This window comes from Sciurus vulgaris, assembly GCF_902686455.1.
Source record: "Sciurus vulgaris genome assembly, chromosome: 2".
Classification (NCBI taxonomy): Eukaryota; Metazoa; Chordata; class Mammalia; order Rodentia; family Sciuridae; genus Sciurus; species Sciurus vulgaris.
In genome coordinates, this window is record NC_136462.1 from 87,744,475 (window position 1) to 87,758,307 (window position 13,833).

Consider the following 13,833-nt stretch of genomic DNA (forward strand, 5'->3'; position numbering starts at 1 on the left):
TTTGTCTCAGGTTGAGGGGAAAACAAATCCCACTTGTTTAAGATTTCAATTTTTTTCTGATTTGTTCATGTTGCTCATCTTGGTCTTTAAAAATACCTTTTTAATTTTATGGAGCTCATTTTGTCCTTTTTATATAATGTGCTTAAACCCAGTTTATAGTTATGTTAATAGGCACAGACAAGCCAGGGTATCTCCTTTGTAAGACAGCAAAAATAACTACTCTTAAAAAAAAAAAAAAAAAAAAAAAAGTCCAAGCAGTTCCCACTCTTAGACATATAGAGCACATTTGAGTCAATGTCCTCTTCCTCAGAAACCCTGTTGTTACCATGGGAAAACTAAAAATGCTCAAATGTGGGCATGTTATAATTAGAACCAAACGTGGGCTTTATGGGACCTGTCATGATGTTTCTAGGAAGCTAGTTCTGCGTTGGCTTCATAAGACATCCTTTTCCTACAATCATGACTCACTCCTCCTTCTCCTAATTCACCCCCCACTTGTTCTGGGGTGGAAGAATGCCCAAATGCTCCAGAGACGGATGAGTAGGCGGATGTCCAGTCCATGAACGAGAACACACTTCTAGGCAATGTGGAAGTGGGACAGAGGATTTTGCTGGGCATATCCAGGGCCAATGATGTGACAGGTATAAGTTTATCACACATAGAGAGACTCATTTCTTTGGCAACCAACCCTGGCCCACTCGCTAATCCACCAAAGTCCTCCCATCCCTCCCGCCTTTCTTCCTTTCAGGAAAGAGTGTGCAAATTCTCCTCAAAACAATGAATCTGTGCTCCTCAGGGGAATGTACAAGTCAGAAAGCTTTTTTAAAAGAAAAGAAGAGCCAAAACCTTTGCATAAGTAGGCCAGCTGCAGAGCTCCCGAGAGGAGGGTGGGGAGAAACCTCCCTGCAGCCCTGGCCCCAAACTTCCCCGCTACTCCTCGTCTCCACCATCTTCTTACAGCCCGGAAAGAACCAGCCCTCACCTCTGTGACTTCACCCAGAGTCATTTTCAGGAAAAGAGATGTTCTGAGTCCATCTTGACATTTCTGTGAAATAACAGAAATAATTCATTGACTCACAGAACTGAAAGAGATGATCTAGTCACTTTTATTTTTAAGACGATAAAAAAATGAGATCAGTAGAATTTCATTGACCTGCCCAGGCTCACCCAACTCTAGATACACAAAGCCAAAACTAGAATTTGGATCTCTTTATTCCTACCCCTTTTCCTCTTTCACCTGAGCAAACTCTATTGGAGATAGACTCTTTTCCCCTCAATTCCCTTGCTATGGTTTCCTGTAAAGCTCTCTCATTTGTGTGATGTGTCACCAGCATATAGTAGAGCTGAGTCTGATTATAAGGGCATGTCTATAATGCTTGCTAAAAATAGATGTCTAGGTTTTTCCTTGGGAACTTTTGGGAAGGGACGCAGAAATTGTTTAACCCATTTCCCAAGTCAGTCTTATGATTAAGCCAATTCAGAAATTAACATTATAGAGCAACACCAAGGGAAAAACTACACACACACACACACACACACACACACACACACACAAAATGGGCAGGGTGTTCAAACAAGAAAAAACCAGGAACCAGGGGCATGGAGATGACCAGGAATTTTGCCTTCTAACTGCTTTTTTTTTAGTGGGTTAACCACTAGACCACACTTCCTCTCTAGGAGAAGCAAAGAATTAAAATCAAAGGTTTACCACTGATTCATGCCGCCTGCTAATGCTGCTTATTGCGCCATGCTGTGACCCTGTGCTCTATGGCTTGGAAACAGATGTGGGGAGTGAGCAGTCTGAAGTACTGAAGGAAGGGGGAGGCCAAGTGAAGGCAGCAGGCCAGGAAAAGAACTTCCTCTGCTGTTAAATTTCAGGCAGGAGTGGAAGTCAGTCTAAATTGTTACCATGCAGATCTGGAATCATTTTTGCAATTGCCTGGCTCCAATTCCAGGTTTGTGCATTTTGCAACAAAAACTTAAAACTTGGTAATGGATGCTCCTGACCTGACTTTTGCCTCTGCCCTCCTCCGAATGTGGATGGGTATTATGAAGTTACACATTTAGCTTGACAGTCACTTCATTAGGCAACAGATTTTGGTTACTCTTCTAGGCCCAGCCCAGCCCCGCCCACACACACTTTTTAAAAGGAAGTACAGAGAAGTTAAGCAATTTGACCAAGGTTACACTGATCTCAATATTGTGGTTGTTTGATTAAAACTGCAACCAAGCTATTTTGACTATGCTTTCCAGGCTTCCATTAATATATTCTCATCATTAGGCAAATGAAACAACTTTTAGATATATTTTTTCCCATATGAGTACTCATGTCCTTAGACCTTCAGTTTACTATGTCAATGTTTATCAGAAAAACATAGCTTTTGAATGTTAAATATTGATTCTAGAAATAGTTTCTGTGACTTCTCTGCTCAACCGGAAGTTCCATGAGGGTGGGACAGGAATTTTCACTAGACATTGCAAATGTGGTCATGCTTAACCACCAGCGGGTATAGAACTAGATTTTAGGTCCGCATGGGCTAGGGTTACCAGATTTAGCAAAGAAAAAAATAGTATGGTCAGTTAAATTTGAATTTTGGATTTCAAAAAAGCTAGTTTATCTCTTCCAGTATTTGGGACACACTTAACACAAATTACTCATTGTTTATCTGAAATTCATATTTAACTGATCTTCCTATTGACCAATCTGGCAACTCTGACCAAAATCCTCCCCATTAGCAGTAGGGTCTCCAGGATTCTTACAAAGATTATCAAAATGCAACTCTTCCTTCCAGAAGGTTTTTCAGCATAGCTCCTGAGGAGGAAGCAGCCTGTCACACATCAGCCCTGTTACCTAACAAAAGATGTAAAGATGTCTAGAATCAGAAGGCAAGGACAAACAAACAAGACCATGTGGTCATGAATGGTTCACAGAGAGGATAACATTTGAGCTTGATCTTAAAAGACAAGAAGTTCATTATACAGAGGTGGAAGCCTGAAAGAATATGGTCAACTCACTGTTTCTGGAGTATCTGGTCTGTGTGAATCCAACTGGGGATGGGGGGCAGGCTGATGGACTCTAAGATGTCGGTTTTGAAAGGATTATCAGGGGTAGATTGCAAAATGTGTTTATATCATGCCCAGCTTGATGGATGGAGGTGCCAATAAGGGGTTTTCAGCTGAGTAGCATGATCATTTCTGTTTTTGAAAGATAATTCTGTTGACAGATTGGAGTGGGCAGAAATTGTAGGCAGGGAGACCAATTAGGAGGTTATTGAAATAGCCCAGACAAAAAAGGCTGAACTTATTTCAACTAAAGCAGTGGTGGTAGAAATAATAAGGGCTGCAAAAATTACAGAGACAGTTAAGTGGTAGAAACAACAAAAATCGGTGATTGATTACATACAGGCAGTAAGAGGATAGAATGAATGCAGGGTATGTCTCCAGACAAACATTAGGTACTGTTTTTACTTTAATTGTCTATGGAATTCACTAATATTACTCACTGTACTTACTTCATTAAGTGACTATGATGACCAATTAAGATCATTTATATGAAAGTGTTTATCAACTATAAAAAGCTATGAAAAACACAATGCTGTTAAACATACATGTGTTTATCTCAGTAGACACTGAACTCTTTCAAGGCAAGGGTTACATTTAGTTTGTCTTTCATTCCCAGCACCTGGTTTACTTTTTTGAATGTATAGATAACCAACACATTTGGAGCACTGAATCAAATTTGAAATTCTGCCATGGCAAACCAAAAGAGTCTTCTACCATCTTGTTGTTCTGTGTATAAGCACAAAATGGGATCTGGATTAATGAAAATGCCAACAAAATCAGGGGTACAAATTCCAGAAGAAATACTCACTTAAGGAATGCTGATGCTGAAGGAAATCTCTTTCTCTTTGTTCATGAATACACCAAACACTGAGGACTATCTTAGTTTTCCAGATAGGTTTTCCTTTACATCTCTCTCATTGTAAATTATTTAAAATACTTAAGAAATTATCTGATTAACCCACTTTGGATATTTGGTTTCTGGTAAGAACCATTCGACTCTGAGTTCAGTTTAGGTGGGGAGTACTCTTCCTTTAGGTCTGTATCTCAGAATCTAGGCCCATGCCTATTTTATGACTTATACTCCAAAAGAAGTTATAACTGGAAGATGATAATTTTCAAACTGAGTACTAATCAAAGTTTGAATGGAATCAAGACTATGCACAACCAAGCAAAAAAGCATAATTGTAAATTTTTTGACAAAATATGGGTACCACATTTTCAAATAATTTCATTGAATTTTTCTCCTCCTACAATAAATCTATCTCCCTTGCTTTTGTTCCTTCTTCCTTTCCCTCATTAATTCTGCTCATCATTTCTTAGGCTAGTTTGATTCTAATAATTATTTTTTGGTACATCCTTTTAACCATTTTCTCTGCATTTATAAGCAAAATAATATCCAGAAAGACTTCATTAGGAGAGTACTCATTTCTCCTCAGGTAGAAATTATTACTATCACTTTACTATTTTTATTATCTGTTATTCATAGCCCATATTTATTGAGTACATATAAGTCAATCATTACACTCTAAGATTTACCTAAAGTATCTCATTTAAACTTTAAACAGTCCTATAAAAAGCTTCTACTGTTGTTTTTATGTATAAGGAAACTGAGGCTCTAAAAAAAATTAAGTTAGTCTAGGTCAAAGAGTGTGAAAGGGATTCAAACCAAGTCTTGCTGACACCATAGTAACTTCCTAGTTAATCAATGATTCTCAAACTTCAAGAGAATCCCCTAGAGTATGTATGCATTACACCATAGATTGCTGGGTCTTACCTCCAGAGTTTCTGATTCAATAAAACTGGATAGAACACAAAACTTTCTCTAATGGGTGATGAATGCTGTTGATCTTAGGACCAAACTTTGGAAACCAATAGGTTAAGCAATACTGGCTGATATTGACTCATTATCTCCAAATCTATGATAGTCATTGACCTGAGAAGTGGAGATAACAAAGATAAGGAAGGCACCTATTTCTGCACTTAGAAGCTTACAGTCTAATTAAGGAGACATATAAGCAAACAGAATATCAATCATACTGTTGTGGTGAGTTTTATAAGCTACCTACAGGAATGCAGAAAACATTGAATGGCAAGCTCCAACCAGGTGGAAGTGACAGAAAAGGTCATATTACAAAAAGTAGTTTTACATGGTATATTATGAGTGACCAAAAGCTATGGAAAGAGAAAAAGAAAGGAGAAAAATATTTTCCCTAATGAAAACATCATGTGCAAAAACTCAAGATATTACATTCTTGGTGTACTAAGAAAAATTCATATAAGCAATTTGTTATAACTGGAGCATACCCAATTGCATGATATTAGAGGAAGTCTGAGGTGTGATGTGAGTTTAGATTTTATCCTTGAGAAAAAAAATCCCTTTGTAGAAGGAATCCAAGTTGTGAAACCTAAATCCCAGCTGTGGAAACTAAAATTTCAGTAAACAGATGTGGGAATCAGAAAGGCATTTGAATATTGCAATAATCACCTGTGAGATTAATAAAAGTTGATTAACCTTTAGCCAAAGTGATTAGGATAGAAGAAAGAAGACAAAATGACTAATATTAGAATTGAGAGAAGAGTTATTACTACAGATTCTATAGATCTTAAAAGACAATTTAGGAAATGCTAGAATAACTTTATGCCAATAAATTTGACCATGTAGATGAACTAGACATGTTTCTTAAAAGACACTTACTGGTAAATCTCACTGAAGAAAAAAGATAACCTGAATAGCCCTACATTTACTAAGGCTCTTAATGTAGTTAAAAACCTTTCGACAAAGAAAATCTTAAGCCAACATACTTTCTCTGAAGAATTCTATCAAATATAATTTAAAAAACACTGACTCTACTCTAAGACACTTCCAGAAAATTGAGGAATGGAAGACTTCTCAGTTCATTCTATGAGGCCAACATTGGCCCAACACCAAAATGAAATAAAGGAATAAAGAAAAGAAAAAAAAAAAAAAAAAAAAAACTACTTCCAATATTTTCCATAAAGACTGATGCAAAATTGTTAATAATCATGTCCAACAATATGTTAGTAAGGAATGCAAGCTTGGTCTAATGCTTAAAAATCAATTAATATAATTAACCATATCAACAAAAAATTTTAAAGACCATCTGAATGTAAGTATAGAAGAATTTGACAACTCATATAAATTTACAGACCTAACAAAGACTCTCCAAATCTAAGAATAGAGGAAAGTTTTTCAATTTCAAAAGGCAGATATGAAAGTTCCATAGCTAATGTCATACATACTACAGAATGAATTCTCCCCCTAAAATCAGGAGCAAAGCAAAGATGTCCATTTCCTTGATTTCTGTTAAATATTATACTGGAGTTTATAGTGAGTTCAATAAGGCAAGAAAAAGAAAGCATTCAAATTTGAAAAGAAGAAATGAAAATGTCTTTATTAATAGGAAATATGCTTATCTACCAAAAATTTTGTAAGATCTATAAAAATGCTACTAAAACTAACAGCTAATTTTAGAAAACTGCAACATACATCAATCTGTATAAATCTGTTATATTTCTATATAATAACAATAAACAAATGGAAATCAAAATTTAAAACATATGATTTGTAATAGCATCAGAACACAAGAATAAATTTGATAAAAGACATACCTACCTGTATACTGAAAACAAAATATTACTGAAATAAAATACAGAAGACATAAATCAATGGAGCAAAATATCATGTTCATGAATCAAAAATTTCATTTTTGTTAGGATGTAAGCTCTCCCAAAATTGATCTATAATTTCAATATGATCTCAATCAAAATCCCAAAGGCAATTTTGGATAAGTTGTAAATGAATTCTAAAATTCATATGGAAATGAAATGGACCTAAAGGAGTCAAAATAACTTTTCTTAAAAGGAGCAAAGTTCAAATATTTACATTATCTTTTCAAGATTTACCTTAAAACTGCAGTAATCAGAATTGTGTGATGTTGATGTAGAGATCAATATATTACATGTAATCAAATGAAACAGATTAGAGAATGCAGAAATAGACCCACACATATATAGATAGATGGCTGCTTTTTGACAAAAAATGTAAAAGCAACTCCGTACAGAGATTGACATTTTTGACAAATCCTGCTTGAACACTGGATATTCACATACAAAATAAAATACAAAAAATTTCAATCTCTATTTCCCACTAAATAATTAGCTAAAAGCAGATCTGAGACCCAAATGTGAAAAAAACTTCTATAAAAGTAGAATAAAAGGATGTCCATTCTCACCACTCTTATTTAATATAGTGCTAGAAATTTTAGCCAGAGCAATTAGGCAAGGAAAGGAAATAAAAATGATAAAAATACTAAAGGAAGAAGTCAAATTATCAGTGTTTGCAGATTATATGACCTTATACCTAGAAGATCCAAAGAACTTCGCCAAAAGACTGATAGAGTTAATAAACAAATTTGGCAAATTAACAACTTACAAAAATCAATGTACAAAAATTCATAGTTTTCCTATATACCAACAACAAATCTGCTGAGAAAGAAATCAGGAAAAAACTTCATTCACAATAGCCTCGAAATAAAATAAAATACCCAGGAATAAATCTAATTAAGAAGGTGAAAGATCTCTACAATGAAAACTATAGAACGCTGAAGAAAGAAATTGAAGAAGATCTCAGGAGATGGAAAAATCTCTGTGTTCATGGGTAGGCAGAACTAATATTGTTAAAATGGCCATACTACCAAAAGTGATGTACAGATTAAATGTAATCCCCATCAAAATACTAATGACATTCTTCACAGAACTAAAACAACAACAGTACTAAAATTCTTTTGGAAAAATAAAAGATCCAAAATAGCCAAAGCAATTCTAAACCAAAAAGCAATACTGGAGGCATCCAATACCTGACTTCAAATTATATTCCAGAGCTATAGTAACAAAAACTGCATGGTACTGGCATTAAAAACAGACACATAGACCAATAGTACAGAATAAAAGACACAGAGTCATACCCACAGATCTATAGTCATCTGATCTTTGACAAAATTGCCAAAAACATACATTAAAGAAAAGACAGCCTTTCTAACAAGTGGTCTGGGGAAACTGGTTATCTCTGCATAAAAGAATAAAACTAGACCCTTATCTCTCACTGACCTGCACAAAAAATCAACTCCAAATGGATCCAAGTTCTCAGAATTAGACCAAAATTATGCAACTCCTAAAAGAAAATGTAGGGTCAACACTCCAGCATACAGACACAGGCAATGACTTTCTAATAGGACCCCTAAAGCTCAAGAAGTAATGCCAAGAATTAACAAATGGGAGGCATCAAATTAAAGAGCTTTTGCACATCAAAGGAAACAATTAGGAATGTAAAGAGAGAATCTACAGAACGGGAGAAAACCTTTGCCAGCTAGTCTTCTGAAAGAGGATTAATATCTAGAATAAAAGGAACACAAAAGCTACACCAAAAAGATCAAATAACTCAATTAATAAATGTGCAAATTAATTTAACAGACATTTCTCAAAAGAAGAAACACACATGGTCAATAAATATAAGAAAAATGTTCAACATCATTAGAAATTAGGGAAATGCAAATCAAAACTACACTGAGATTTCATCTCATACAGTCAGAATGGCAGGCATCAAGAATACAAATAATAATAAATGCTGGATAGGATGAAGAGAAAAAGAAACACTTCCACACTATTGATGGGATTATAAATTGGTATAACCACTATGGAAATCAGTATGGAGGTTACTCAAAAGACTAATCATGGAACCACCATATGGCCAAGCTATATCATTCCTTGGTATTTATCCTAAAGAATTAAAATCATCATACTACAGCGATTGCATGGATATGTTTGTAGCAGCACAGTTCAATAACCAAAAAATGGATCCCACCTAGGTGTTCATCAACAGATGGATGGATGACAAAAATGTGCTATATGTACACAATTGAGTTTTATTCAACCATAAAGAAAAACGAAATTATGTCATTTTCAGAAAAATGGATGGAACTAGAGACCAATATATTAAGTGAAATAAGTCAAACTTTGAAGGTTAATGGTTTTATGTTTTCTCTCACATGCAGAAACTAGAGGAAAAAGGAAAAGAAAGATGGAGTTAGATCTCATGAAAATCAAAAGGGAGATCAGTAGAAGAAAGGGACCAAGGAGTGGAAAGTGGGGAAGGAGAGGAGAAGTGTTGGGGAGTGATATTGGCCAAATTATATTGTGTATTGTGTGCATGTACAAATATATAACAACAAATCTCATCAGTAAGTACAACTATAATGCACTGATAAAATATGTGGGGGAAGAAAGAGTAGAGGAAAATCTCCACAAACTTGGACTAGGTAAAGATTTCTTAAGTAAAACAGAACAATCCAAGAAAGAGAAAATAAGTTGGGACTCAACAAAATTAAGAGAATCTGTTATTTAAAGAGAGTACACTTGTTAAGAAAGTGGAAAGATGAGCAGAGACTGGAATAAAATATTAGCAAACCACATATCTGATAAAGGACTTGTATCCAGAATATATAAAGAGCCCTTAAAATTCAACATGATTAAAAAAAAAACTGCCAAAAAATAAAAATCCGACATGACAACAAACAGCTCAATTTTAAAATTTGGCAAAAGATATGAATAGGCTCTTCACCAAATAAAAAAAGATAATAGAGATGTCAAAAATGGCAAATACACACACAAAAAAGATCATTACTCAACATCATCAGCCATTAGGAAACTAAATTAAGTTAAAATATAACCACAATGAGATACCTCTGCTTTCCTATTGGAGTGCCTAAAGTTTATTTTTAGTTTTTTATTGGTTCTAATAAATTATACATGAAAATAGAATGCATTTTGACACATCATACATAAATGGAGTATAACTTTCTTCTGGTTGTACATGATGTAGGATCACATGGCTAAAATGGTTTTAAAAAAATAAATATACCAAGGGTTGGTAGGATGTAAAACAACTCTGATGCAGCTCAAGTGGGAATATAAAGTAGTACTACTACTTTGGAAAACAACTTGATATTTTCTTAAAAATCAATCATCTGTGTGGGGCTGAGGGTATGGCTCAGTGGTAGCCTGGGTGAGGCCCTTGGTCCAATTCCCACCACTATTAAAAAGAAATGTCAATCATATATTTACCATATGACCCAACCATTCTAAATACTATATAAACCTACAGATATCTATGTGGAGATTTGTACACAAATATTGAAAATAGCTTTATTTGCAATAGTCAAAGAATAAAATAACTCAAATGTCCACAGATGAGTTATAATACATAATGTTATAGCACATAATGAAATAGTTCTTAATAATAAAACTGAATGAACTTTTATTTGCACATCTAACAATATATGGGAATCTCAGGATTATTATACTGAGAAAGTAGCCAGAGAGGAAAAGCATTATATATTCTATGTTTCCCATTTGTATAAAATTCCAAAATATACAGACTAATCTTTAGTAACAGAAGTCAGAACCATTGTCTATATATATCCCCTCTTAGCCTTCAGTAGGCTGAAGTCTTGGAGGAAGTTGATAATGCAGTGCTCCACAAGGAATCTGCCTCTCTAGGAGTGGTGGTCTTCAGGTGGGGTATAATCCCTGCTAGTGGGCAGAGGTGCCTCCACTTGTTGACCAATGGTCATCCAAAGGGGACCTAGGCTGCGGGCTGAGGCAAGGCCTGTTTAGGCCTGTGTCTCTGGTTTTACCGTCCTTGTGGGGAAACCTCACCGGGCAGGGAAGACTCACCCGGTGGGGAGGTCTCGCTGGTCAGTTCCCTCCTAGAGGTTCCCCTCAATTTACAGCTACCGCGTGGGCTGGGCTGCCTTCCTCTGCAAAGGTCCCAGGGGCCCGGCCCTACCTCCTGGGCCTGGGAGCCTCACCCTTCGCAGATGAATCTCCTTAGGCTGCCCCTCCTCAGAGAATCTGCCCGCAGGCCTGGAACCTTCGCTCCACCCCTAAGCCTGTCTCTGTGCGGCTCTTCCACCAAGAAGCCTCCTAGATCCTGGGACCCTGCTCTGCACCTAATCGCCTGGCTATGTGGCCCCTCCTCTGAGCAGCCACCTGGGGCCCCGTACAATCGCTCAGAGTCCCAGAGACCCACCACACGCCTCTTCCTCCAGACAGCCGCCCAGTATTCCGGTGTGGTCACTAGGAGTCCAAGCAACTCACTGCGTGCCTCCTCCTCCCACCGACCACCCGTAGCCCTGGGCAATCAATCACTCCGAGTCAAAATGACCCTCCCCGTTCCTCCTCCTCCTCCAGGTAACCCCCCGGGTGTTCAGGAGTGGTCGCTCTGAGTGGCTCTGAATCCACGTGACCCGCTGCATGCGTCCTCTGGGCAGCCGCCCGGAGCTCTGGTGCGGCCACTGGAGACCAAGCGACCCACTGCGCTTCTCCTCCAGGCAGCCCCCCTGTGTTCAGGAGCAGTCGCTTTAAGTCCAAACAACTCACCACTCGCCTTCTCCTCTGAGCAGCCGCCTGGAGCTCTAATGCAGTCACTGCGAGTCCAAACGCCCTGCCACACTCCTCCTCCTCCTCCTACTCCTCCGGGCAGGCCCCGGTGTTCAGAAGTGGTCTGAGTCCAAACAGCTCTCCTCGCCGCTCCTCCCCTGGGCAGCCACCGGAGCCCCAGTGGTTGCTCCGAGTCCCAGCGCTGTGCTGAGCGGCCTCCTCTCCGATGCTCCCAGTTGTCCGAGTTCACTGCTCCAGCGGGGGGAGGGGCGTCTTGCCGGCAGCTCTACTTCACAAAGTTCCCTGAGTTCCGGGACTACCGCCCCATCCGGGACGCCTCCCCAATGGGAGAGACTCACCCGGCTGCTTTGAGTTGGTCCCAAGTCTCTCAATTTCTCCTCTTTTGAATCCTGAGTCCTGGAGCAACATGAAATCCAGCCACCCTCTAGGCGCCATCTTGAAACCTCCAGAACCATTATCTTAGATTGGGGAGGATGTAGGGAAAGTCAAGAGGAAATTACAGAGGACACAAGAAAACTTTTGGGTATAATAAATGTTATTGTCGTAATTATTTCATTAAGTGTTGTAATTGTTTTATTGTTTATTTTACATCAATTTTGTTTTTTTTCCAGTTGATTTTGTGTCAATTATAGCTCAATATGTCTGTCTTTTTAATTTTTTTTTTTTCTTAAAGAACTTACCTTGTGTGTTTTCAGTGTCCAGGACAGGAGAGAAAAGAACATTAATCTCTGATACATTTCAAGTAGTGTATAATTCCAGATACTACTGGTAAAGAATTTTTCTACATTGCAAACATAGTATGTAAATCACAATATCATGATCTTTTACCATAATAATTCCCTAGGAAGACCAACTATTAGTCAAGTCTATTCCAGGAAAATCCAAGGCAAAAGAATTGACCAACATAGGTGGAAGGTGCTCTGGGACAAAAGAATGACATAGGTTGATCCAGAATTATAGAGCAGAGGCCTGGTAGAAGGTGGAAACAAGGCTGGTGTATCCCCGCAATTTGGGTCAGAGGAAGGGAGCTTATATAGTGATCAGGACAAAAGTGACTCTCATCCAAGCTGAATGCACCTGGTTTACCATAAAGCTTATGTCAAAGACATCAGGCATATTCTTAACACTGAGCAGACCAGGGCTTGGCCCAAAGCTCTCACTAAAGGTTTAGTTGATCTGTACTCTATGGGGAAACTATGGGGGGAAAAACAGTTCAGGATGATTCAGGGACAATCATGGTGGTTGCAACTCAAGATGGCTGTGTTTAGGTCAAGTTTGGCCCTTACAAAGTCTCTGATTTTAGTTCTGACTTGTTGTTACCTAACTGAGTAGCCTCAGAAATCTTCATTTCCCCTTTAAACCTTGTTTCTTCATTCCTAAAATGTAAGCATTGGACTCATGAAGGGGCATCATACTATACTGTTCTCAGAGGGTGGAGAAAGGGAGAAGGAGGAACCAAGCTGGCAAAACTCCAAAGCTCTTCTTCACTCCGCTAACTACAGTGGTTCTGCTTCTATCCATTCTATGTGGTAAGTTTATCTTTAAGACTTATTTTGAAGAAATGATTTTCACAGATTTCAAAAGAAAATTTACTGCTACTGATGTAGATGACCTCTAAAATCTGTTACCCAATCCTATGACCATAGGTAATGAAATTATGCCTTCTGGGTTTCCATTGTAATTCTTCATAAGGAAACATTTGTTTGCAAATGTGGTTTATAGAATATTAAGGAACTCCCAGTTATCCTCAGCAGTTTCCTATTCCCAATATTTTGGTATTTTATTTTGGTCCAAACTGAAGTGATGTTGTGTTTATCAAGAGTGCACTCCTGAGGGTTTGTCGACCCATGCACAAAAGAACAGTCAGTGAAAGACAGAAAGCACTTCCCATGCTTCTGTGTACAGAGTTCAGCCGCTGTCCCAACAGCTTCCCCATCTTCATTTGCTTCTTTCCATTCTCAGGGTGGTTCTCAAGGCCCTAGAATTATCCATCATGGAGTCTAAGTAATTCAGAAAATCAGTCTTGAGACAGCAGTGCTCCCAAAGCTGGTGATTTGTGTGGGAGTTATATTTTCCAAGAGACCCCATCTGCCTTGCAGCCTTAACAACTTCCTACTGGTTTCTTTTTCCTCTAAGATTTCTGTACATTGTGCCTGTGTTCTTTTTAATTCCCCTAATTACAGTGACTCAATTTGTTTTTCTAGTGCCCACATCCTTTCCTCACAAACTCAGAGGATTGAAAACCCGGTATCCTGGGAAGGAGACAGAGACTTCAGGCCTGGCTTCGCATTT

The 13,833-nt window shown here is 37.9% G+C and overlaps 1 long non-coding RNA gene across 1 annotated transcript in view; it reads right to left on the reverse strand.

Annotated features, from left to right (window-relative positions):
* Positions 1-981: 981 nt before the first annotated feature.
* LOC306655084 overlaps positions 982-13,833 on the reverse strand; it is a 48,151-nt gene continuing 35,299 nt past the window's right edge. The window contains exon 5 of the long non-coding RNA XR_013762190.1: positions 982-1,045. This is a non-coding gene — a long non-coding RNA (uncharacterized lncRNA). The remainder of the gene's footprint in view (positions 1,046-13,833) is intronic.